Below are 25,997 nucleotides of genomic sequence, written 5' to 3' on the forward strand. Positions count from 1 at the left end.
GCTGTTATAGAGTCAATAGGAGCTCCGTAATTGTCCTGTATTCTAACAGCTGGCTGCGAAGTCTGTTAAATATGAGTTAAATATGAGAACTGAAGGTCAAGTTTCGATAACGGAATGTAGCTCTCAGGCTTTGCTTTTTCAGCTATAATGAAATTGATATAACCTTTAATTTTCTCTTTTGTGTCCATACAGATGCCATACAGATGACACCAAACAACGATTTGCTTCCTCCTCCCTTGAGCTACTCCCAGCTAAATAAATAAGGCATCCCAAACTGTAAAGGGATTTCAAGTAAAAATTCATCCAATATTTTGGAGTTGAAAATAGTAAAATTATGTTACTTTACAATGTATTGGCTACACACTACTAGGTAGATACTATGCTTACTCTGAGATAATTGTTCCAGCCGTAGTTTACTGCGAACACGGGTCATTACCCTTTACAACCGTTATTGTTAGGTACTTGTTTGACAGCCAAATTTCATTTCGCTTGAAAGGAAGACAAACCTTTACTTTTCTAGCCGGTCTATTTTTCCTTGTTTCTTTTGTCTCACGCTGGCATCTTGTTTACAAATCTCCTTGGAGATTTCTACAAAGTTATTCAATATGGTAAACTGCACATTTTCTCTAAAGACTATTTTTTCGCTAGCATGCATACTTAACCTTTCGTTACTTCGCCAACTTCGATTTATAGGCATGCTAAAACCTAATAGAATTCACTCGAATACTAATGCCACTTGGTGAAAAACTTATGAAACTTTTCCATCGTTTGAAAGATTTTGGTCTGCGGATCAACTTTGCCGAAAAGAATAATTTTCTTCATTACTGGAATCCCGAGATATACCGAGATAAAGTTAACGGTTCACAGTCGTTGTACAAAATACAACAGCGCGAGCAACGGAGGGTTAAAAACCCAATTTATTCCACCTAATGGTGAAAGGAACCTTTGTTATACGGTCTTCATCTACGTTAACGTTGCGTAGTGTGTTTGTTTACATTTTTTTTTTTGGAAATTGAATTGAATAAGTTTACAAAATTTGAACAAAATAGGAGCACTTATAAATTTTGATAGATCCTTTTTTCATGAAATTGCTGAGTAAGTATCAGTAAGTTGTTACTAATTTGAGTAAGTGCAAGTAAAAGTAAGTTGTAAGTGGTAATATTATTCTTTAACATATACATTGCGTAGTAAATGTCTAATTTGTAGGTTTTTGAACTATGCAAAATTTCCTGTAATGCCATTCTAATTGATTCAGTTTTCTTGAATAAATTTCATCAATTTTTATTAACCTTCGGTTACGCACGCTGTAGTGTTTTGTACAACACGTATAGGATGGCATTGTTATAAAGTTACAAATCCTTTAACTAACGTATTCCAAGTAACAATTCTAAAGCCACTTGGTTTTACTTGAATTTTATAAAGGTTTTATTGCGGTATTAACCCCTCTAAGGTCTACATCATTTTTAGCACCGCAAAATTCACTAAAATGGCCATAACTTTTTTATCTTTCATTATTTTGAGGTAGGACTACGTCTTTGTTTACTATACTGAGACTGGGTAGCACTTTGTGAAAACGAAAATAAAAGTGTAACGTTTGAATGAAAGATTTCAAATGCTAATAACTACTAAACTACTAAACGAAACTGAACAATTTATATGTCGTTGGATAGATAAACCAGCAATTTTTTAGGGGGGTAAGAGAGCAAGCTTAAGCTGGGAGTAAAAGCCCCCCTTTTACTATACAAATATACATATATACAAATGAAACACAAATTTCCTCAAAACTCGAGAACTAATCAAGCAAATGGAACCAAATTTGGCATGTGGGGGTTTCAGAAGGCAGGATTATTTTTCTACGGTGTACTGAGACCTCTTGTCCTTCTAAGAGGGGGGGGCTCCCGTACAAATGGAATTCAAATTTCCTCATAACTCTAGAACTATGCAAGCAAAACGAACCAAAATTGGCTTGTAGGGGTTTTTGGTTGTAAGATGTTTTTCTACGGTGTACTGAGACCCCCTCTTTTTCTAAGAAGGGGCGCTCCAATACAAATGAAATACAAATTTCTTCATAACTCGAGAACTAATCAAGCAAATGGCACCAAATTTGGCGTGTGGGGTTTTTTGGAGGCATGAATTCATTTTGAATTTGTTTATTTTATGCTTTGAGACCCCTCACCCCTGTGGTAGGAGGATAATTCATTACCATATCAACCTTTATGATGCACACAAGTGATTTTTAAAAGAAATCTCTATGTCTCAAAGGTTGCAGGCGTTGTACTTATGAACCCCCGTCCACGTATTTTCAAAGCCATCATTGCATTCAATGAAAAATTGAATCTGAATATTTCGCTCTTCTCTTTTAAACATTCACTTTAACAATGGCACTCACAGATTCTTATAAACATACATATGCCAGAAATGCAGTATACATTATTCTTTGATCTGATGATGATATAGTCCTACGTCACCCTTTCGTACAACCCTTAGGGCTGTATACCTTGTAGTTTTTTCACCAAATTTGGGAATTTTGCCAAAAATATTTTCTATTTTTATAATATCTATAGATAATGGCTATATGTCATATGGTCCCGGAGTTATTCCGGAGTTCCTTGGGGAACCGAGACATGGCTTTTTTAGATAAAGTTACCAAATATTTAAAATTTGTTTGAAATCTGTTGATTTTTGTAAACATATCATCGACTATGGACATATCAGTTACTTTGCTGCAGTTATGAGCCATGGTGCGCGCTATCCGGATCCGGGGAGACGCTATAAATCCGGAACCGGTTCCCATAAAGGGACATTTCAGCATCAGTAAAGTATGTCGTGTCGCATATTAAAAAACATCAGCACTCGACAAAATAGCGATTGGCGATCCTGTCATGTCTCTCAGAGGCCATATGGCCGATTCCAGGTCCCGGACAAGTTCCTCCGAAATCCGTTCCGTGCTTGAATCAGAAAAGAAACCCTCCCCGGGCCCGGAACCGATCATACGGCCTCTGAGAGACATGAGATGATCACCAATCGATATTTTGTCGAATGCTGATGTTTTGACGTAGGACTACGTCTTACGGCAAGTTTTGAGATAGGGTGTCATTCAGAAAAATCGAAAAATGCGAGCGTCACGAAAAATGAAAGGTTTTGAGCGCTAATAGCTCAGCAGTTTTCCGATCGATTTTCAATATTCTTACACCAATCGATCGGAAAATCTTCTAAGAATTGACCCAAATGAAGAAAAGTATGGATTCTTGATGTTGAACTATTGAAAAATTGAAAATAATGAACCTATGTTTTACCAAAATTCTCACTTCGTGATTGGTTGGAAGATTCTTTACGATGATCTAAACCTATACCAGTTTGATATCTGTGCTTGGGAAGTAAGCCAAAACAAGTGACAGTTTCCTCATTTCAACAAGATTTCTTAACACCGCGGTTCAACCTAGACCATTTTGATGTCCTTGCATGGGAAGTACGCCAAAAAGAGGGACAAAGCCCCCTCGTGCCAACAGATTTCTTACGAACGCGATTAAACTTAGTCCAATTTGATGTCTGTGTTAGGGAAGTGTGCCAGAAAAAATGACACAAGCACGTCGTCCCAACAGATAGCAAATTCTTTACTGCGAGACGATTAAACCTCGGCGAATTTGATATCTGTGTTGGAAAAATGTGCTGCAGCTGTAGTGTTCGGTTAGAATACGACTCTGTATGAATACGCATGCCTACCGTTAGACATTAGTCATTAGAAGTGTAGTGAAAAGATGTGCTGTTGATAAAATAGGATTGAATTGGTAAAATCCCTTCAACGTGGAGAACCATGGGTAATAAAAACAATCTTTAATTTCAGTAAGGTAGCAGGAAAGCAATAGTTTGTGTTCTTGGTTTTGTTAAATTGTCTTCGAATGCACAATATTTTGAGAATTGAACAGGCATGGTTCGATCACTTTGACTCAACTTGGGTTCATTTGAGAGTACCGCCTCAGCCGAGCAAAATTTGACAAAGTGATATATCGGATATTTATAAAACTAGTTATTATCTACAATTTTGTTGAACAAAGTTTTGCTGTATCTTTTGTAGTTACAGCGCTACAGTTCATTTAGTTACTAAAGAGGTACTAGCATTGTAGAACAGTAACTACAAGAGATACAGCAAAACTTTCTTCAGCAAAATTGTAGATAATAACTAGTTCTACAAACATCCAATATATCATTTTAACAAATATTGCTCGGCTGAGACGGTACTGTCAAATGAATCCAAATTGAGTCAAAGTGATCGAATCATCCTTGGAATTGAACGTATGCAATGTTACTACTTTGATAAATGTTACATACAACGCATGTAACAATTTTTGCTTATTAAACGTTTCACCGACAGCTTTTATTCAGCACATGCTGTATAGCTGCTTTTAAAGTATATCTAAACACCTCTGTTCAATGCTTATACAGTTGGTTTTGGTGCTGCTAATGACACTGAAGCTACGTTTATTCCACAGCAGTTCAACATTTAGACAAGCAAAAAGAATAAAATATGCAGGAAGTACTTTTATTTTCTTTTGTGGGTTGCGCTATTTTCATGTTCACTTTTGTATTCGTATTTTTATAATTTAATGAGAGACTTAGTAGGAAATCGTTAGTTGACTCAACATTTATGAAGCCTGCCATTATACTTTTTTCATTCATCCGGATTCGAACTTACATCCTGACGGTCGGAAGCCACCGACGAACACATCTGAGATAATCTGACATATGACAGGCGCCGAGTTTTTAGCCGATCTGGATTTACCTGTTTAAGTTTGTCAAGCGTGGAACAAAAATGGGCTAAAATACATTTAAGCGCTGAAGAGTAGTTTCTTAAATCATGTTTGGCATCTGCTGTATAAGATTGCTTTAGAAGTATTTATTCTGCACATGTTAAACATTAATTAAACAATTTGTGCTGATGTATTTCGCTTGTACCACCAGCAATAACAGCAAAATAACACACTCACAACGCAAAGGTTTTTTTTCTCTTGAATATTGACGACGGTGAGCGGTGCTACTGAGTGAAATTCACTGCAAACTGAAAATCCAGAACTTTCGGCGAGCTGCGAACATTGTGTGCAATTGTTGAGTTAGTTAGCAGAGATGTGATTAGTTAGCAGCAGCAGTGATTAGTTAACAGCAGAAGTGGTTCGTGCTAGTACCGCAGAGGAATAGTACTTGTGTCACCCCGTCATTAGTTTACGCAGATAGTACTGCTTCCTGAGCTTATCGCTACTTTAAGTTGCTCGCTGTCTGTGAACGTATATTTGTCATCGGGTCGGATTTAGTTTTTTTCATCCAAAAAACAAAAAGCAGCAGTGGATGGCACGAGAAGTAGTGTGTTTTCGCGCACCGGCAGCGGGAGCTGGTTACACGGTTACGGCGCTACCAGCAGTGGTGGTATCGCCACTATGCCACCCGATCATAACAATTCTGGCGGCTTTAGCCCGACAGAATTCATCTGGCTGAGCAAATCTATTGTAGTAAGTCGCAAAGTGTCAAGCAGAGCTGGTTGCCTTGGACGAGGGATAACGACACGCCGAGGGAGAAGATACATACCGTCCAGACAACAACAGTCTCGGTTAAAGAATCTGACTAAAGAAGTGACAAGTAACTCATTTTCAGTTCATCGAAACCAAGTGCGCATGAATCTCGATGAAACCTTCTGAATCTTTTGCTCGAAAACTTGCGGAGTATCAGTCGATCAACGCGGGAGAAAATATTGACTGCAAGCAAACGGCAACAAATATCATCGTAGCATCACGAAATCGATCCGTGCTGCCTAACGAACACACCAGGCAATCAAATTTGTATCGTTTCACTTTTATTCCGCACTTGTTCTCAGTAATGCTGCTGATACGTTTGCGCCACGTTTATTCCATCCTTATTCCACTACTATTCCACACGTGCTTTCTGTAATACTGCTGATACGTTTGCGCAATGCTTATTCCACTTTTACTCCACAATTGCTCTTAGCTGATACGGTAGCTTTTAAGCCAGCCGGTATTCCACACCTGCTCTTAGCTGTGCTGCTGATACGTTTGCACAATGCCTATTCGACTCTCGTTCCACACTTACATAACAACATGTAGATGTTGATTAGAAGCTAGGAAAAATATGGGATATGACGTTTAAACAACACGTACTTCAGCAAATTCGCTTATTCAGCACCGGATGCTACCACACAACTCTTATTCCACACCTGCTCTTTCAAGTGCTGCCGTTTTGCTCCTTGGGTATGTTGCATATAGCATGTATACATGAAGAATCGAATGATTACAAGCATGAATACATGCTACTATCACTACAAAGAGACTTACGTAGTTCTGCGGCACCTACATATGCAGTCGTGTCTTGTACACAACCCCTCTGATTTTTACATTATCTATCTCTCGCATGAAGCAAATTTACAGAAGATAGAAAAGTATAAAAATAAATCAAATTGCCATAAATATTTGCGTTTTATTAATTTTTGATAAGGTTTCTTTAGAAGCTGCCGTGTGGTCTATGCTGCGTACTCAAAGCAGCTTTAAAGTTCGGTTAATGACCTACAAGTAAAGCTGATTAGCATGCAATAGATCTATAGACATAAAGCTTGTTAGTCTTCCTTAGACACTATTATCCGAACTGTTGGTTACTTTCAAGTTGCAATTTTCAAGCTGCACGTTGAGCTTTCATGTTGCTACAAATATTAACGGTACTTTATTGAAAATGAAGTTCGGTTTACAAATGTAATGTCTTGTTGTTCAGTAAGAAAGTGCTGCGGAACTAGGTTTGAACTAAATATGAAATAACTTCCAAGTTCGTTCCTTAAGTGAAATTCGAACTTTTGGTTGCTTGAGCAGCACATTTCAGTCCATGGCTATACAAGTCGTGAGTGCAATGCCGGGATGATTCCGATCAGTATCACCCTGGAGGAGGATAGGAAGTGTTATATGAGAAGAGAAATTAGCGGAGTTTGGAAGCTAGTTCAAGTGAAGTCCTTGGCCAAATAGCAATAGGGATGTGATGCGGTATTGAACGGTAGATGGACGCACAGTATCAGCATTTTAGCACAGATAATGGTGCAGTTGCAATGAAAGTGGAAGGACAATCAGCGAACAAGCAACGTCTACTATATGTACAGGAAGTGGAAGTGGAGCGTTGTGCACGACTGAGCGGTATTGAACTTGATAAGGAGCCCGCGAGGGTGTGGAGGAAATGGAAATCAGGACGGTCGCCATTCCTGCATCGTTACACCCTCTTTACAGATGTACCGGAAGTAAAGCAGCCGGCGTCTCAAAAAACTTGCGATGGTGGCCGTAAATTGATGGAAGTCATCTCTTGATAGGTCACGTATCGACATCTCTGGATAGACTGCCATCTCTGGATTGGTAGATGTATCGACAGGAAACATGATTTTGACCCATCCAACGTTGCACGAATCAGCGTAACTAGTTTCGTCGGAAACCCATGTTCTAGCATTATTTCGTTTTACTGAATCGTACACAGCTTTAAAGTCCACAAACAGCTGATGAGTCTGTAAGTAGCACTCCCGGAACTTGTCTAGTAATTGACGCAGGGTAAACAAGTCTCTCGTGGAGCGACCCTTACGAAAACCACTCGCCGACGAAGGACTCCGCTAACGGACTCAGTCTACAGAACAGGACGTGGGAGAATGCTTTATAGGCAATAGGCAGAAATAAGCAATGTAATACCTCGATAGTTTTTACACTCCGAGTCGATTCAGTATTACTATTACCAAAGCAAAGCAAGGTGCTAGGTAGCCTAGATGCTGCATTCCGATTTGAAACTTAAACTTCTGTTTTAATACGACAGACTTCGCAGCCAGCTGCAAGAGTACAGGACAAGTGCGATAGTCGACATTCGAACATACGACGGCTGGCTTATTAGACCAGTATCGTGCCACGAAGCCAACTGGTCGGTCATGCACTCAGTACGGGATCAAATATTCAAAATCAGTAGCAGTAATGAATTTTGTATAGGTCAACTCTTTAAGCATAAGCATAAGCATAAACATAGGACCCAAGTAACACACAAAACAAGTTAGAATATAATATTCGTGGAAAGTAGTAGCTTAAGAGTACTATAAACGTACTTTGAAAACATATGCCGTTATTATTAAGGTTTTGAGATGTTTTGTGATAACATGAATTTATTTGACAGCTCATATCAAATGAATAATGTTTATTTTGTCAACATGTCAACACGAAGTTTTTATTATGTCTCCATTACTAAATTTAAACTACTGGAAGAACAAGTTGTAGCTTATCCTATAATAACGTTTTAAATTGGTATGAAATAACCTGATACATACTTCTTTCAATACTTGTTTCATTAGACTTCAATTTTTTGCGCTTTTCAGGTAATAGAGAAGTTCTGATATATCTAATATTATACTGTTCTATAACAAGCTGTGTTGCTTGGGGATACTGCCCGTGTGCTGCTACTCCGTTATTGACCGGGACCGATGAAAATTGCAAAATGATGGCTGGAAAAAGCATGCTGCATGCTGATCAATACCGATGCCGGCCACGTTCGAATGCGGGTCCTGGTGGGATGGGAAGGAATGTAAGTCCAATACTTGTTGCTACTAAAGACCAGGGAATCCTCTGCATCTTCACAAGCATTACGGGAAAGAACCTGTTGTTAGTAGAAGGGAGAGCTAGATAAAGATCCAATTTAATTGAAATGTAATTTGTCGAAAACTATGCGCGGTTTCGGTGGGCAATAATGCAACAAACGAGGCACAAAAACAAACGATGCCAAATTGCCATATGAAACGATGCTCGTTATGTAAACATCATTTATTTGAAACTAATCTGGATATTCGAAAATGTTCTTGTAGTCAGTAAAATTACGAAAATTAAGATCGCAAATACAGCTTTTTTGTAAATTTAATCAAATTAATAAATTTAATATAATGTAATGGTACTATCATAAACAACCGTGATTTGTTAATTTATATCGAAAAATACTATGCACATGCACGATTCACGGTGGCTTGAAATCCGCCTGAAAATTAAAAACCAGGCACAATAAAACGAGCCAATATAGTTCCTAAGTTGATAAGCATTTCCTCTTACCAACGCTAATATGCAGAGATATAGCGCCCTACACGTTTATTTTGTATAGGTCAACTCTTTCCAGTTAAACTCATGCTTTAGTTCTGATTCGCAGTAAGAAATGCCCTACCCATTCCACTGAAAATTTACTGCTGCTATTCATGTACATTAAAAGTCTCATATGCGGCTTATATTTGAGAGATCGCGTGAGGGAATAAATCGTTGAATAAATTAAATAACTCAACTAAAACACATGTTTTAATCACACGTCTCTTTAATTTTATGTGTATAGTATACATTAGTAAATAAAAGTGTAGCTTTTACTTTTCCTATCATATTTATTGGTAGGCCAAGGTTGTCACTCTCTGTTGCATTGTAAGAAATGCGAAATCACACATGAATTTGGTTCACTTTAGGTAGGAAGCAGACAATTTCACAAAGCAACAGGTGTTAGCGTGAAGTCCAAAAAAGAGCGCGGAATATCGCTGACCAAGTCCGCCTTGGTCACTATCAGGAAGGACTTTCGGTAACCGGGACGAATAAAGGAAATACGTGCGGCTTCTTTCAAATCAATATTCTGTACTCCTAAAAATATTTGTTCACCGGGGTTTACTTTTAAAATTGATCGCATAATACATGACAATAGGCAGAAAGCCAGAAGATATTCAAAGGAGTTATATAGTGGAGTTTTGAGTTTATAAAGTGAGATAACTCCTTTGTTGGTCGACACCGTCCGTGTCGTTTGCCTTTGTGACGAGTAATAGTAATGGGTCCCATTTTCGCGCCAACAACAGGAATAAATCATTTGTTCATAATGGTTTAAATTTCGTATGCGTGACATCGCAATGAGTGTTTTGCTGTTATGTTTTTACCGACACTGATTCCAATAGGATTTAATTGTACAAGTAACGAAATCACTAGATATCCACATTAGGATAGATACATTCAAAACTAACCACAAATAGAGATAAATGAATCCCAAAGCCACAAAATGATGTTTTTATGGCTGTTTATTTCGTTATAACATTAGCAAGCAATTGAAGGGATTACACCGTACCGTACGCAAGTTCCACGTGGACCACTTCGTTCGTTCGTTGATTGCCATTTGTCCGCTTTCAAGTTTTCGCGTGGATTCACATATTGCATCACAAACCGCGTCCACTTCGGGACAATATGATTTGGCATTTATGTAAATTGGAACTAATATTTAACGTCCAATCAATCAGCTCCGCCGGGTATAGGTGCCGTGGTGCCGCAGTGGAAGGTGGTTCATCCCCGTTCTCGTTCTCGGTACGTGCTCGTCAATTATCGGTCAGATTGATTTGGCGTTTCCAGCAGAACTAGGTACTAAGACCGGGCAGTGAATGTCGAAATTGAATAACAATTGCCTATTTGAACTATTGAACAGTGGTTTGGCCGAGTGGTCGGTTGGCCGGGTTAGGCTATCCGTTACGGCCTCACTGCGCGTAATCGGTTTTATGGGTTGCAACTAAAGTGTGCTTGGGCTATACAAATTCCTCCGAGACCCTGCCAAATGCGGCACGGTGTAGAGACAAAATACCAGGTCAAACCATTCTCCAGTGCGGCAGCACTACGAGGGATCGTGTTGCGCATAATCGATTCAATTGTTTGCGGATGAAATAATTGTCAATGCAAATTACCGATATGCAGTTCCAGTTCTCGATGAAGTGGAGTGACAGAAAGTATGATGTTTCGGTTCGTTCATTGAGCAATTCGCAGAAAGGTAATGGAACTAGGATCGCTGTACACAGTTTAATTTGAGTGGGCATAATTGCCAGTAGCCTGTGGGTTTCTGCCACAAAATATTTTAGCACGGCAAGAAGGATTCCTTTCAAAACTTCAAAACTCGACATCGGCATCAGTTTCGACAATTTATGTGTTGTTAGCGTCATCTGCACTCACGAGCGCGGTTAAATTACATTTAGTTAAGTTGGGTGACACTAGTGGTTACTAAACTTCCTGCGGTTTTCAATTGAATTACAGGGTTACCTCTTGACTAGATCTACGTTCTTTTTATAATCAAAGCAGGGCTTTTTTATCAAGCACCACCCAATAAGACGATAGTATAATTTATAAGCAATTATCAGCTAAAATCCCACAGTAAAGTTCCCCGCGATAGTAAACAGCAGCAGAAATGGCAACTCACTATAACAGTCAAATCCGCTCAACCGCACCCGCGGCAAGTCAGTTTTTCAGATTTTTGCAAAAAAAAATCTGGAGCCAAGCCGCCATTATTTTTGTTGATAACCATGACTGTCTGATTATATGTTTTGTTGAATTAATTGAGCGTAATTCGTTGGAAAATCCAAACATTTACCGCTATAAAAACGCTGCTGCTCCAGCCGGAAGCAGTGTGGGATGATTTATTATCGAAATTCTATCACAGACTTGTTCAGTATTGCTAACACGTGTCGTGAGGCTGAGTTCTAAAGTCGCAAAAACAAACTTTAAAATGATTTCAGAACACTTCAAAATTGCATCAGATATCTCCCTGCGGTTGTTTGTTAATTCTGCTTTCCAGCGTCGAGATCCGTTCCCGTCGTCGGTCCCGTTACGTCACAATTCAGCAATACATAGGTACTGGTGTGGATGATGAGAACCACAACGTGTCGGCGTTTTAATTTAATCGGAAAAGTTACAATTTATTATTCTCGCTACGCTGCCACGTAACCCACACCAAGCAAACAGCTTCATCGTAAAGCTACATTTGAGCTGTAAAATGAATTGTCTACTCTCATCCATTGCTTCTCATGCGACGGGAAAGAAAAGCTGAATCAAAGTTGGTAATTAATCCGTTTCATTATTCAAACTATCAGGTTCTTGGGATATCCCTGCCGATGCACACGTACCCGTACCTACATACTGCCGTCACTCTAGCTCGCGTAATTAATCGCAGGGGTTCAATTAATTGAAAAAGCTTGAAGCTGTGCAGTGCTTTTACACCCGCAGTGGGTTGTTTGACTTTGCAGTGGGGTTGAACGGGCTTGCGGGCTAATGAGCTTTGAAAGTTGACACGGCATCACACGGCACGTTTTCTTTGCCTACAAGTAGGCGTATCGACACCAGGAGCTTTTCTGTCAATGAAATACTGTTACAGTTGCAAAAGGATCACGCTATTATAGTGTCGGTTTCTACTCATTTAAGTAGGAAGATTTCATACTACTTTACTGATATCTTACAAATGTAGGTATCATAATTTTTAGTGTACCTAGCCTAGCCTAAGTATCTTGGATGTGATACAATATTTGCCTTCCTGCGATAAATAATTAAGTACCGTTAAATCTCACTGTACCTCAAAATATTCTTGCGTACGAAATACTTCCTTTACAGTTTGCTTTCCAAAGCAACTTTTATTGAAACGTTACAGTAGCATTACAAGATTCAAGGAAATATAAAATTTTCTCCGTTAAATGAGAAAATGTTTACCGATTGATTTTCTACCCAGTGAGCCGTTGTTGTTCGTAACCAATTAGTGGACTGTAAATTAAAACTTCGATGGCAATATTAGCAATACTTCAATGAGCGGTTTCCCATTTGCAAGCGTTCGAACAAATTGGCCATTCTAGTAGGTACCAACAATGAACCAGCATGATGGTGCTTCATAATGAACAGATAAAGTAGCACCGATAACACTCGCTTCAAAGCGATGTGCTGCCCGCAAGAAGAGGGCGCCCCTTTGAAGGAGAATTTATGTAGTGCAATCTTCGATGAACGGGTGGTGGTTTACGGGACATTTAAGATGAATAGGAAAAGATAAAGAGCAATTTGTAGCACAATCTGCTTCGATAGCGTCCGACCGGCGGATTGAGACGAAACGATGAGCTGAAGCTTTGTTTGAGCAGTGAATTTCCGAGTTTGTTTAGTGATATTTTATTGCGCTGTTTATTGATGCATAAAATTTTAACTAGAATGATTAGTGTCGATCACGAACAATATAGGTAGGCAATATTTGTTTATATCTTTAAAAAAACTTCGTGATTATATTCGAAGCTGCAACCAGGCTGTATGCCTACTTTTCGCTTCGATTTTGCTCTTTTGATTACTGCATCTCAGCCAAGCAAAATTTGAAAAAGTGATGTATGGGTCGTTTGTAGAATTTGTTATTATCTACAATATTGCTGAAGTAAGCGTTACTGTGCATTTTGTATTTATGGCGCTATAAGGCTGCTACCCTCTTGGTAGCAAAAAGAGCGCTCTTTTTGCTACCAACGGCATTGTTGCGCTACAGCGCCGTAAATACTAAAGATAAAAGTTCACTTTCTTCAGCAATATTATAGATAATTACTAGCTCTACAAATGCCCCATACATCACTTTTTCAAATTCTGCTTGGCTGAGGAGCAGTAATCAAAAGAGCAAGATCAAAGCGAAAAGTGTATGCCAAGCCTGGTTGTAAATTTAGATTTTAAAATATTCTGGGGCGCAGCCAAAAATTTTTCTTAAGGGATGGGGGGGGAGGGGTTACAAAAAAAATCAATACTGCCTAACCTTAAAGAGTTTATTCAGGAAATGGGGAATTATTTTTAATCAAAAGCCATTTTGTTTTATAGTGAGGGTTCTTCATTTGACAAAAAAAAAACGAATTGAAATAAAAGAAGGTAAATGTTGAAATTGAGCCTCCCAGTTGGCGTCGTGGTACGTTGTACATTCAAATCTCGGCTAGGAGAGACTATTAGAGTCAATAGGATCGAATCCCTTCGAGACACAACAAGGGTCGAGACAAGTTGACAGCTTTTCAACATCGCCCTTGAAAAGATGATCCGGCGAGCAAAATCGAAACTATTGACTCAATTTTCAGTGAAGGTAGCAAACTTCTTGGTTATGCAGATGACTTTGATATTGTAGGCCGAAACTTCGTAAGGCGGAGGCTAATATGATTGGGCTAAAAGTAAATGCGTCGCAGATAAACTTTTCGCGGACGGTAGTCGTTGACGGTAACGAAACAGAAGTGGAAGATGAGTTTGTGTATTTGGGATCGCTGGTGGCTGCGGATAACTCAAATAAGGGGCCGTATACTAATTACGTAAGGCATAATGGGGGGGGGGGGGGTATCGGTGACGGTTCCGCGAAATCTTACAAAATCTTATTTGGGGGGGAGGGGGTTTAATTATTTCTTTTGTAAGATTTTCACATACGAAAAAATTCATATTTTTAATAGCAACTCATGTTACTTGTTACAATTTTTTTTAAATTGATGAGTTAAGTTGTGAAGTGTCGAAATCCTCCATGCTGCAAGGAAATGCGTGGCAGCCTGCTGAGTATTTTAACTTTGCCCACTCAGGGAAACAGCAGTTGGCCTACTTGTTCCAGAGCCATCTGATGTCATCGGTTTATGCTATTATTTCAACATATTTCGTTGCAATTGCCTATCCCAATCCCGCAAGACAGCCGCAATCCCTTATGATATCACGAGAAACATTTTTGTTTGCAAGTAACTTATTCAACTAATGTACATTGAAGTCGCTTTTTACGTGGTTTTTTTACGCGACTATTTTTGCGCGAATTTCGGAATTTACGCAGTTTTTTACGCGAATTTCGGAATTTATGCGGTTTTTTTACGCGATTTTACGCGGTTTTTTACGCGAATTTCCGAATTTACGCGTTTTTTACACGATTTTCGGAATTTACGCGGTTTTTTACGCGATGTTCGGAATTTACGCGGATGTGCTCAAAACGTTTATTTTTTCGCGTAGTGTTTAAATCCACAAAGTTTTTTTTACGCGAAATTTTGGTTTTTTTACGCGAATTTTAGAATTTACGCGGTTTTTTTACGCGAATTTCAAAAATGAGGAAAAAGCTCTTACGTAATTATTGCACGGCCCTTAAGGAGATCTTGCGATGCATTCAAGCAGTAAATCGAGTCTATTTTGTCCTTCGCAAAACGCTACCGTCCGCTAGCAAACGATAGCCACCGTACGATGCGGACAAAGAACACAGCCCTTATAAGACCGGTAGTTTTTTATGGATTTGATGCAGCTCACGGAGGTCATGTCCGCCTTTGCGGACGATATTTGACGGAGCAAAAGCTGGAAGCGGAGAGCGGTGGAGGTACACTAGAATCTCTTTTTACGTCGTTTCATTTGACGTGATTTCCTTTTCGGTCAACTTTTTTACGTTCGAAATTTGAATTGACGTCGTCTCGTTCTTTTTATGACCCATTTTTATACGTCCCCCCATAGTGTACGTAAAACGAGACTTGAGTGTATATGAATCACGAGCAGCAGGCACTACTTGGGAAGATTACCATCGGACACCTGGTGAAGCTCGGTAAGCTACGGTAGACCGGACAGTCATAAGGAAAAGGGTTCTATTTAACAACCCCACGGGCACCCAGAACAGATCAACGTGCGAGATGGCTCATCTTGGTCTTTCGATTTGCGACATCTGAAACGCCTAGGAAAAAGGGGACGAGAAACCTAAGATTGAGTTGAATGCAGCCGACTAGTTGAAACACCACAAGCCACTCAAGATCTACTGACGACGACAACGAGGATCGTACAACTAGTCCCGTAAATTTTCCTGTGTTCTAAGCCGTTAGTAGCAGAATCCTCAAGCTTCAAAGTATGATGATGTATTTCTTGGCCAAATCATGTATTTCTTGGCAAACTATGTAAGTTTCTGCATCATTGCTTCCTCCGGAACATCAAATTTGTGCTTGGCGGTGTGAAGTACAGTAGCCCCGGAAGCTGCTGGAAGTCTGCCTTGACGTAAGTCTGTCGGAGTTTGTGCAAAACAAATTCGCGACATTGCTTTTCGAGTGACGCCATTTTTTCCAATTTTCGAAAAATTGATCGTGATAAAAATAGAGTGTAAGCAATACACTTTAAACTACTTCTACTCAAATTTTCAAGAGAAAATACCAAATGGGTAATTTTCTACAGCGTTTCTTCCGTGGTGCAATTTGATGTGGGACACCCTTTAAATAAAAGCTCAGCTCATGGGAATATCACCCAATTGGAATTTATGTAATTTTTGATCGCACTACGTCTGTGTTGGTTTGTAAGAATCTTCAACAAACATACCTTCTTTCTTTGAATTGCTAATGTTTCGAAACGGAAAAAGGTTTAATATAGAAACACCTCTCATCAATCTATACCTATAAAGAAGGATTTCTGTCTGTCTGTCTGTCTGTCCGTCTGTCTGTCTGTCTGTCTGTCTGTCTGTCTGTCTGCCTGTCTGTCTGTCTGTCTGTCTGTCTGTCCCATGTTCCTTATAGAATCGAAAACTACTGAACCAATCGGCGTGAAAATTTGCATGTAGAGGTTTTTGGGGCCAGGAAAGATTTTAGTGATGGTTAGAGACCCCTCCCCCCACTAAGAGGGGGGGCTCCCATACAAATGAAACACAATTTTCTGCAAAACTCGAGAACTAATCAAGTAAATAGAACCAAATTTGGCATGTGGGTGTTTTCGGCAACAAGAATTTATTCTAGGGTAATTTGAGACCCCTCCCCTCTTTATAAGGGGAATTATAACTCCTCTCCCCTTTAAGAGGGGGGGCTTCCATACAAATTTCCTCATAACTCGAGAACTAATCAAGCAAATGGAACCAAATTTGGCATGTGTGTGTTTTTGGAGACCAAAATTTTTTCTATGATGAATTGGGACCCCTCCCCACTTTAGGAGGGGGGGCTCCTATACAAGCGAAATACAAATTTCCTCATAACTCGAGAACTAATCAAGCAAATGGAACCAAATTTGGCATGTGAAGGTTTTCGAAGGCAAGAATATTTTCTATGATGAATTGGGACCCCTCCCCACTTTAGGAGGGGGGGCTCATATACAAGCGAAATACAAATTTCCTCATAACTCGAGAACTAATCAAGCAAATGGAACCAAATTTGGCATGTGAAGGTTTTCGAAGGCAAGAATATTTTCTATGATGAATTAGGACCCCTCCCCACTTTAGGAGGGGGGGGCTCATATACAAGCGAAATACAAATTTCCTCATAACTCGAGAACTAATCAAGCAAATGGAACCAAATTTGGCATGTGAAGGTTTTCGAAGGCAAGAATATTTTTTATGATGAATTAGGACCCCTCCCCACTTTAAGAGGGGGGCTCCTGTACAAATGAAATACAAATTTTCTCATAACTCGAGAACTAATCAAGCAAATGGAACAAACTTTGGCATGTAGGTGTTTTTGGAGGCAAGATTTTTTTCTATGATGAATTAGGACCTCTCCTCACTTTAGTAGGGGGGGGGGGCTCCTATACAAATGAAAAACAAATTTCCTCATAACTCGAGAACTAATCAAGCAATTGGAACCAAATTTGACATGTAAGTGGTTTTGGACGCAAGATTTTTTTCTATGGTGAATTGAGACCCCTCTCTTCTTTAGAAAGCGAGTTATGGCCCATCTCCCCTTTAAGAGGGTGGGCTTCCATACAAATGAAATGCAAATTTCCTCTTATGTCGAGAACTAATCAAGCAAATGGAACCAAATTTGGCATGTGGGAGATTTTGGAGTCTTGAATTTATTTTACGATAGTTAGAGACCTCTCACCCATGTGGTAGGGAAATATTGACTCTCATACAAATAAAACAGAATTTTTTGCGAAACTCAAAAACTAATCGAACTCGAGAAATTCGAGACTCTTCCATAAAACATTAGTTAATACAAGACCACAAAAACTATCTATAGTAACACTAGATCATTCAGGACGAGACGGTCGCGAGTGTTGCCGGTGACCCGCCATCGGAAGCGCCGCCCACTGGGGGCTTGCAAAACTTGAGATTGTGACAAAGATCATCCGAGATTCATGATTTATGTACAACACAGATTAATTTGTGGCAATACGAAGTTTGTCGGGTCAGCTAGTATAAAATACAGAAAAATGATTTTTTCCGGTAATATGATGAAATTGTTTAAGAGCAATTCCAGCTCAACTAGCAAAACGATTTGACTCGACTATTTTTGATTGGAATGAAATTTTCCTAACGTGTTGGATACCAAACAAGAACTCATTTTCCACTAAAAACTTTAATTTTGTCATTAAGTGTAACTTTTTAAAAGGGCGTATTTAGAAATGTGATTACTTTTTTTCAAAACTTCGTATCTTGAAAACTACTTATTTGATCCCAATGGCGTCTAATTCTTATAGTTTCACTACTAGCCTCATCAGAGGTTGATTTTACATTGAAGTGGTAAATCTTAGAGGATAAAAAAGTATTGAAGCATAAATTGGGATTATCGATATTTAATATTTAATACAGAATCAACAGAATAAAACAGAACTTTTTGTTGCCGCTGTTTTTTAAGGAATAAAAAGTGACTTTTCTTATGTAAAAAATCACGAGCAATCATTTAGTGATGTCCTCAACGGACGGAAGTGATGAAAAGTAGCCCATTTTGCTCCATTTACCGATATATCCTATTATTTTTAAAGAATCATGTACAAACTCTCCCTAATCTGAGAGTCTTTGGTAAGGAAACTAGAAGGATTTGGGGAAAAAGGTATATGAACAATTTTATTTTAATACAACATAATCTAGAAGTCTGATTTGCTCCTGATTTGTCTGATAACTCAAGGATTTTGTATTACAGTCAAAATACCAATCCGATACTATTACCAGAGATTTTCAAGAAGGTATGCCTGTTGCGCAGGTTGAAAAACTCAGAACTTCGAACGATGATCAAGATTTTCCCTAAAACATCGTCTAAGGGAACGATTCACCTAGTTTGACCCTACAACTTGTACTGAAATCTGAGAATGCATTGATAGGAAAAGGAACAACTTCGAAAGTACTCCAATTTTGTTCAAATTTGGTTTATTTGATACTCGTCGAAAAATTCTAGGCCCATATTTTTTATTTAACGCTTGAGATGCCTCTTTCTGAGTTAGGGTGGTTGCAAAGTCTGAAGTCACATATCTTAGAGAAAAGAACTAAGTTTTATTGAGATTCTTGCCATCCCACAACACGCTCCTTTTGAACCACTTACAAAGTTTAGATCGTTTAAAAAATGGCGATAGTGGCGCTCCCAGTCCAGCGGTTGGGTATGCAAGTTTTTTTTACAAAATCCATTAGCGTTATCTTAGGAACAAGCAAAACTGCTGGATTTGTCTGTAAATTGGTGGAACCGGCTGTCCAAGACCGTGACTGAAGAAGCGTGCGCCGGCTAATGAGCGATATCAAGAAGAGTAAAGTGAGAGAATTCCTTCGAAAATAACGAAGAATGTTTTGTGTTAGTTTTTTCATCTAATAAAATGTTATTATCTTTGATTCATCCTTAGAACGTGTTTCGATCGAAAGACAGGTTAAAACCACATTTCTGGAAAACGAATTCCAATTAAATCTGGAAAAGAATGAAGCTTCGCCAGAACCGGCTGTAAACCCAAACTTATTAACATAAACGTGTTAACTTGAAAATGAAAATAGTCAGTTCAATAGTGACAAAGAAAGTAACAAACAACAAAACAAATTTTCGTTTAACTTTTCTAATGAACTTTTCGAGACTCTACTGCACTGTACAATAAATGTTCGTACTAAATTTCGTACTAAATTTCGTTTTCATTAATTTGCTTTAGCTATCCAAACTTTTGCCCTCTGGACGTTCCTGTTTCATTCACTTGATGGAATGTGTGAAAATGTGGGCTGCAGAATTCAGCCGGAGCCCATCAAAAACGTCACTATCAGAAAAGTATTCTAATGACGTACTACTCGGCGCGACACACGATCTGTGACTTCATGAACTACTAAAACGGAACAACTACTGCTTCCTTTCTTGTTTTCGAAAAAAAAGAAGAAAAAATGAAACCATTCTTGTCTCCACCATTTATCATCTGCATGCCAGCCAGCATACTCGAGAGTGGCACTCTTTCATGCAAATCTTTCCAGCATAAATTGAAACAGACCTCGGGATAGTTACCTCTATATTGGATCATGTCAAAGAAAAATAAGTTTTTCTGGAATCATTTAGTTCTAACTACGCTGCCTGCAATGAGTACCAGGTAGAATTAAAACACAATAAACAATATTTTACACAACAGCAACCAATGTAGGGTTACCGGCCCTATTTCTGACGGATAGTTAGTTGCGCACAAATCTCGCATCCTTATTGGATGTCACGTCTGCAAACGTAGCCCGAAACCATCCAACCGACGGACGTTTCGCTGTTCGCAAGCGTCGTTCGGCGTCCGCCTTACGGTTCCGTAAAAGATGAACTGCCACTGGCATGTAGAACTAGAAACACCGGTGAACAATGGAGCAATTATGCTGCCTGAAACAGTTCAGTTGAAATGATATACGAAACGACAGAAATAAAGGATTAATTTCGGTCTAGTTCGTCCCGGAGCTTTGTTCCAAATCATGATAAAATGCTTAATTGAATTTAATTGGGCTAAATGTTACGGAAACTTTTTTTTACTTACACATTTTTTTATTTCGAATAAACTATTGAAATTGACGCACGCCATACATCCGTCTACCAATCCAGGAAAACCCAATTACGGTTGAATACAAAAAACCGAAAAATAAGGGATGGCCACGGAGTAAAACATTTATCCTTCCCGCCTCGTCTTGTGCGCAGTGATTTCCATAAATTTATAATGGCATTGTTGAACAAACATTCTGTCATTTCCTTCAGTTTCAGAAGCAACTCGAGCCAAACATCTAACCGAATGGCCACATGGGTATGCTCGCTTTTCAATATTGTGTCGAGCTTGATGTCCCCCGATAATATTGAATGGGATGAATGAACGTAGCAAAAACAAAATGTGGCATAGAACCAAGTGTCACCAGAACGACGGCAGACATACTCATAACAACGTATCCATGGACACCGCTGCTGTCACACGAACAGATAAGCACAGATCTGCAGCATAGTTGAACGTGTCCCCTGTAGCGTTTCCTTAATTTTTCTTTCACTTCCTGAAAAATCCAGCGGAGCAAAAAAAAAAATATCGCTGCAGTCCACCAACTCCGGTAAAAAAGATAGTTCTATAAAGTTGTTTTTCTTTTCTTCTTTTTCTAGTCACTTAACCAGTTCAGCCGATCGCCTTCGGTTAAAAAAGAATGGGTTAGCCGGAAAATGACTTTCTACTTTCTTCCGAGAAAAAGTATCTTGTTTGGCTGTTGAAAGTAACTGCTGCGCAGTAGCGCAAGCAGGAGTAAAAGTTTTCCATTGTAGCTCAATGTACCTGTTTGGCACTTCCAGCAGATTTAGTTTCGGTGATTCGAGACCATTGATACTAAATGGAAGGTATCAATAATTTAATTCAAGCAGGGAAGTTTTGCTATCTTCGGAAGGAATATTTCTACGATCCTGAATACGATACTGGAAGCAGGCCCTTGAATGTTTGCCTCTCCAGTGCACTATGTTCGTGTGTCGAGTGGCAAGATACCAACTTGAGAACTGTCCACTGGAGAAGTCTTCGTAGGTACCTTTTCTATCTTTGTGATGAGTACTATCATCACAAATAGCACGTGATTTCAATCTTTTACTACAACGGAGATCAAGCACAAATATTCTTCCTCTACTGGGCATCTCTTTGCCCGGCTAGAAAATTCTGCTTTACAAGATTACCTAACTAATGATTGAGATAGAGTGCACTGATAGGAACCTTCTGCCACGGAAAAGTGCATTTCGGAATGAGTTTAATTGGATAATTTTGTTTGTCGATGTCGAACTAGATTAACTTTGCATTGCAAACAAGGGCCACAAGCAGTGTAATATAGATAGCGAAGAAGAACACTTGAAAGAATTAGCTTCCATCGAAGGGTTACCTCCTAGCTTTGCAAGCATAAAGTATGGTTGTAAACATTATGCTAGCTCTCTGGTGAGTAACTCAACTGATTTGTATGATTTTTGATAGCGTTGAAAATTACCACTGCTGATAAGCTTTTTTCATAAAAAAATGAAAAAAAAATCATTACTAAATTTAAGCATCAAATTACTTTAAATAAATATTGTATTCTCAACAGCTCTTCTATTCGAATTCAGTGAGAGCTTTTGTTCTCCAATTTTAAAAATAGATTTCTTGCCTAGTCTCGATCCACTATAAGAAAAAATCCTGCCTCCAAAAACCCCCGCATGCCAAATTTAGTTCCATTTGCTTGATTAGTTCTCGAGTTACGGCGAAATTTATGTTTCATTTGTATGGGAGCCCTATCTTACAAAGGGATGACGGGTTTCGAACTATCATAAGAACCTTTCTCGGCCCCAAAAACCCCTACACACAATTTATCACGTTGATCGGTTCAGTAGTTTTCGAGTCTATAAGGGACATACAGACAGACAGACAGATGGGACAGACAGACAGACGGGACAAAAATACAGACGGAACAGACAGACAGACGGGACAGAAAGACAGACAGACAGACAGCTAGACGGGATAGACAGACAGACAGGACAAACAGACAGACGGGACAGACAGACAGATAGACAGACAGCCGGGACAGATGGAACAAACAGACGAGACAGACAGACGGGACAGACATACAGACGGGACAGACAGGACAGACGGGACAGACAGGAAAGACAGACAGACGGGACAGACAGACAGACGGGATAGACAGACAGACAGGACAAACAGACAGACGGGACAGACAGACAGACAGACAGTCGGGACAGACGGGACAGACGGGACAGACGGAACAGACAAACAAACGAGACAGACAGACGGGACAGACAGACAGACGGGACAGACAGACAGACGGGACAGACAGACAGACGGGACAGACAGACAGACGGGACAGACAGATAGAAGGGATAGACAGACAGACGGGACAAACAGACAGACGGGGCAGACAGGACAAACAGACAGATGAGACAGACAGACAGACGGGACAGACAGACAGATGGGACAGAAAGACAGACAGACAGACAGATAGACGGGATAGACAGACAGACAGGACAAACAGACAGACGGGACAGACAGACAGATAGACAGACAGCCGGGACAGATGGAACAAACAGACGAGACAGACAGACGGGACAGCCATACAGACGGGACAAACAGGACAGACGGGACAGACAGGAAAGACAGACAGACGGGACAGACAGACAGACGGGATAGACAGACAGACAGGACAAACAGACAGACGGGGCAGACAGGACAAACAGACAGATGAGACAGACAGACAGACGGGACAGACAGACAGATGGGACAGAAAGACAGACAGACAGACAGATAGACGGGATAGACAGACAGACAGGAAAAACAGACAGACGGGACAGACAGACAGATAGACAGACAGCCGGGGCAGATGGAACAAACAGACGAGACAGACAGACGGGACAGACATACAGACGGGACAGACAGGACAGACGGGACAGACAGGAAAGACAGACAGACGGGACAGACAGACAGACGGGATAGACAGACAGACAGGACAAACAGACAGACGGGACAGACAGACAGACAGACAGACAGTCGGGACAGACGGGACAGACGGAACAGACAAACAGACGAGACAGACAGACGGGACAGACAGACAGACGGGACAGACAGACAGACGGGACAGACAGACAGACGTGACAAATAGACAGACGAGACAAACAGACAGACGAGACAAACTGACAGACTGGACAGACAGACAGACGGGACAGACAGACAGACGGGACAGACAGACAGACGGGACAAACAGACAGACGGGACAAACAGACAGACGGGACACACTGGCAGACGGGAAAGACAGACAAACGGGACAGACAGATAGACGGGATAGACAGACAGACGAAACAGACGGGATAAACAGACAGACAGACCGCACAGATAGACAGAAAAGACAGACAGACGGGATAGACAGACAGACGGGACAGACAGACAGACGAGGCAGACAGACAGACGGGACAGACAGACAGGCAGACAGCATAAGAGAGAGTAATCAGTTGTCGAAATTTAAAGCGCTGATGAGCTGGCGATGAGCCATCATCGTGATGAAAAATAGTAACATCGCCTATATGGTACAAATGCCATTTCATCGGAGTTTTGTTTTGTATGTATTTACCAGGAAATGAGATAGAGAAAATTATGTCACTTTATAAGTGAACTAGCTGACCCGACAAACTTCGTATTGTCACAAATTAACCTGTGTTGTACATAAATCATGAATCTCGGATGATCTTTGTCACTTCTCGAGTTTTGCAAGCCCCCAGTGGGCGGCGCTTCCGACGGCGGGTCACCGGCAACACTCGCGACCGGCTCGTCCTGAATGATCTAGTGTTACTATAGATAGTTTTTGTGGTCTTGTTATTGATTAATGTTTTGTGGAAGAGTCTCGAATTTCTCGAGTTGGATTAGTTTTTGAGTTTCGCAAAAATTTCTGTTTTATTTGTATGAGAGTCCATATCCCCCTACCACAGGGGTGAGAGGTCTCTAACTATCATAAAATAAATTCAAGACTCAAAAATCTCCTACATGCTAAATTTGGTTCCATTTGCTTGATTAGTACTCAAATTATAAGGAAATTTGTATTTCATTTGTATGGGAGCCCACCCTCTTAAAAGGGAAAGGGGTCGTAATACACCACAGAAAAAAAATTCTGCCATCTAAAACTCTCACATGCCAAATTTGGTTCCATTTGCTTGATTAGTTCTAAAGTTATGAGCAAATTTGTATTTCGTTTGAATGGGAGCCCCCCCCCCTCCTAAAAAGGTAAGAAGTCCTAATTCATCATGGGAAAAATGGTTGCCTCCAAAAACACCCACATGCCAAATATGGTTCCATTTGCTTGATTAGTTCTCGAATTATGAGGAAATTTGTATTTCATTTGTATTGGAGCCCCCCCTCCTAAAGTGGGGAGAGGTTCTTATTCATCATAGAAAACATTCTTGCCTCCAAAAACACCTACATGCCAAATTTGGTTCCATTTGCTGGATTAGCTCTCGAGTTATAAGGAAATTTGTATTTCGTTTGTATAGGAGCCCCCCCCCTCTTAAAGTGGGGAGGGGTCCCAATTCATCATAGAAAAAAATTTTGTCTTCAAAAACACACACATGCCAAATTTGGTTCCATTTGCTTGATTAGTTCTCGAGTTATGAGGAAATTGGTATTTCATTTGTACAGGAGCCCCCCCTCTTAAAGTGAGGAGGGGTCCTAATTCAACATAGAAAATTTTCTTGCCCTCGAAAACCTTCACATGCCAAATTTGGTTCCATTTGCTTGATTAGTTCTCGAGTTATGAGGAAATTTGTATGGAAACCCCCCTCTTAAAGGGGAGAGGAGTTATAATTCCCCTTATAAAGAGGGGAGGGGTCTCAAATTACCCTAGAATAAATTCTTGTCACCGAAAACACCCACATGCCAAATTTGGTTCTATTTGCTTGATTAGTTCTCGAGTTATGCAGAAATTTGTGTTTCATTTGTATGGGAGCCCCCCCTCTTAGTGGGGGGAGGGGTCTCTAACCATCACTAAAACCTTTCCTGGCCCCAAAAACCTCTACATGCAAATTTTCACGCCGATTGGCTCAGTAGTTTTCGATTCTATAAGGAACACAGGACAGACAGACAGACAGGCAGACAGACAGACAGACAGACAGACAGACAGACAGACAGACAGAAATCCTTTTTTATAGGTATAGATTATACTCGATATAATATATTTTGGTGTTATACAAGCCTATGGTGTAGCTCACGGCGACCTAAAGACAGACGTTTTCTTACTCCGAAAAGTGACTGGTTGGTTCGGGGTCTTAAAACTAACTATTTTATTAATTCACATTCACTTAACACTAAAGCACCACATTTTACAATTCTAGTTGGTTATAGGAAACGCGCGGTGGTTTGCTACCGTAAACAAAAATATTTACTGGTGCTCTGCAGTTGCGAAAAATAACAAGCGACCGCAAAACGTTCTTTTACTTGAAACAGAAACTGCAGAACTGTATCAATGCTTATGTGCGGATCGTGAATTACTGCAGATCCGCTTGAACAACGTTTTCTGGGACAAAA

General features: G+C 39.9%; 1 long non-coding RNA gene across 1 annotated transcript in view; it reads right to left on the reverse strand.

Moving 5' to 3' along the window:
* The window catches only part of LOC128738164 (uncharacterized), a 218,484-nt gene that overhangs the window by 19,395 nt on the left and 173,092 nt on the right, over window positions 1-25,997 (reverse strand). The window lies entirely within an intron of this gene.

Source organism: Sabethes cyaneus, chromosome 2, assembly GCF_943734655.1.
Source record: "Sabethes cyaneus chromosome 2, idSabCyanKW18_F2, whole genome shotgun sequence".
Classification (NCBI taxonomy): domain Eukaryota; kingdom Metazoa; phylum Arthropoda; class Insecta; order Diptera; family Culicidae; genus Sabethes; species Sabethes cyaneus.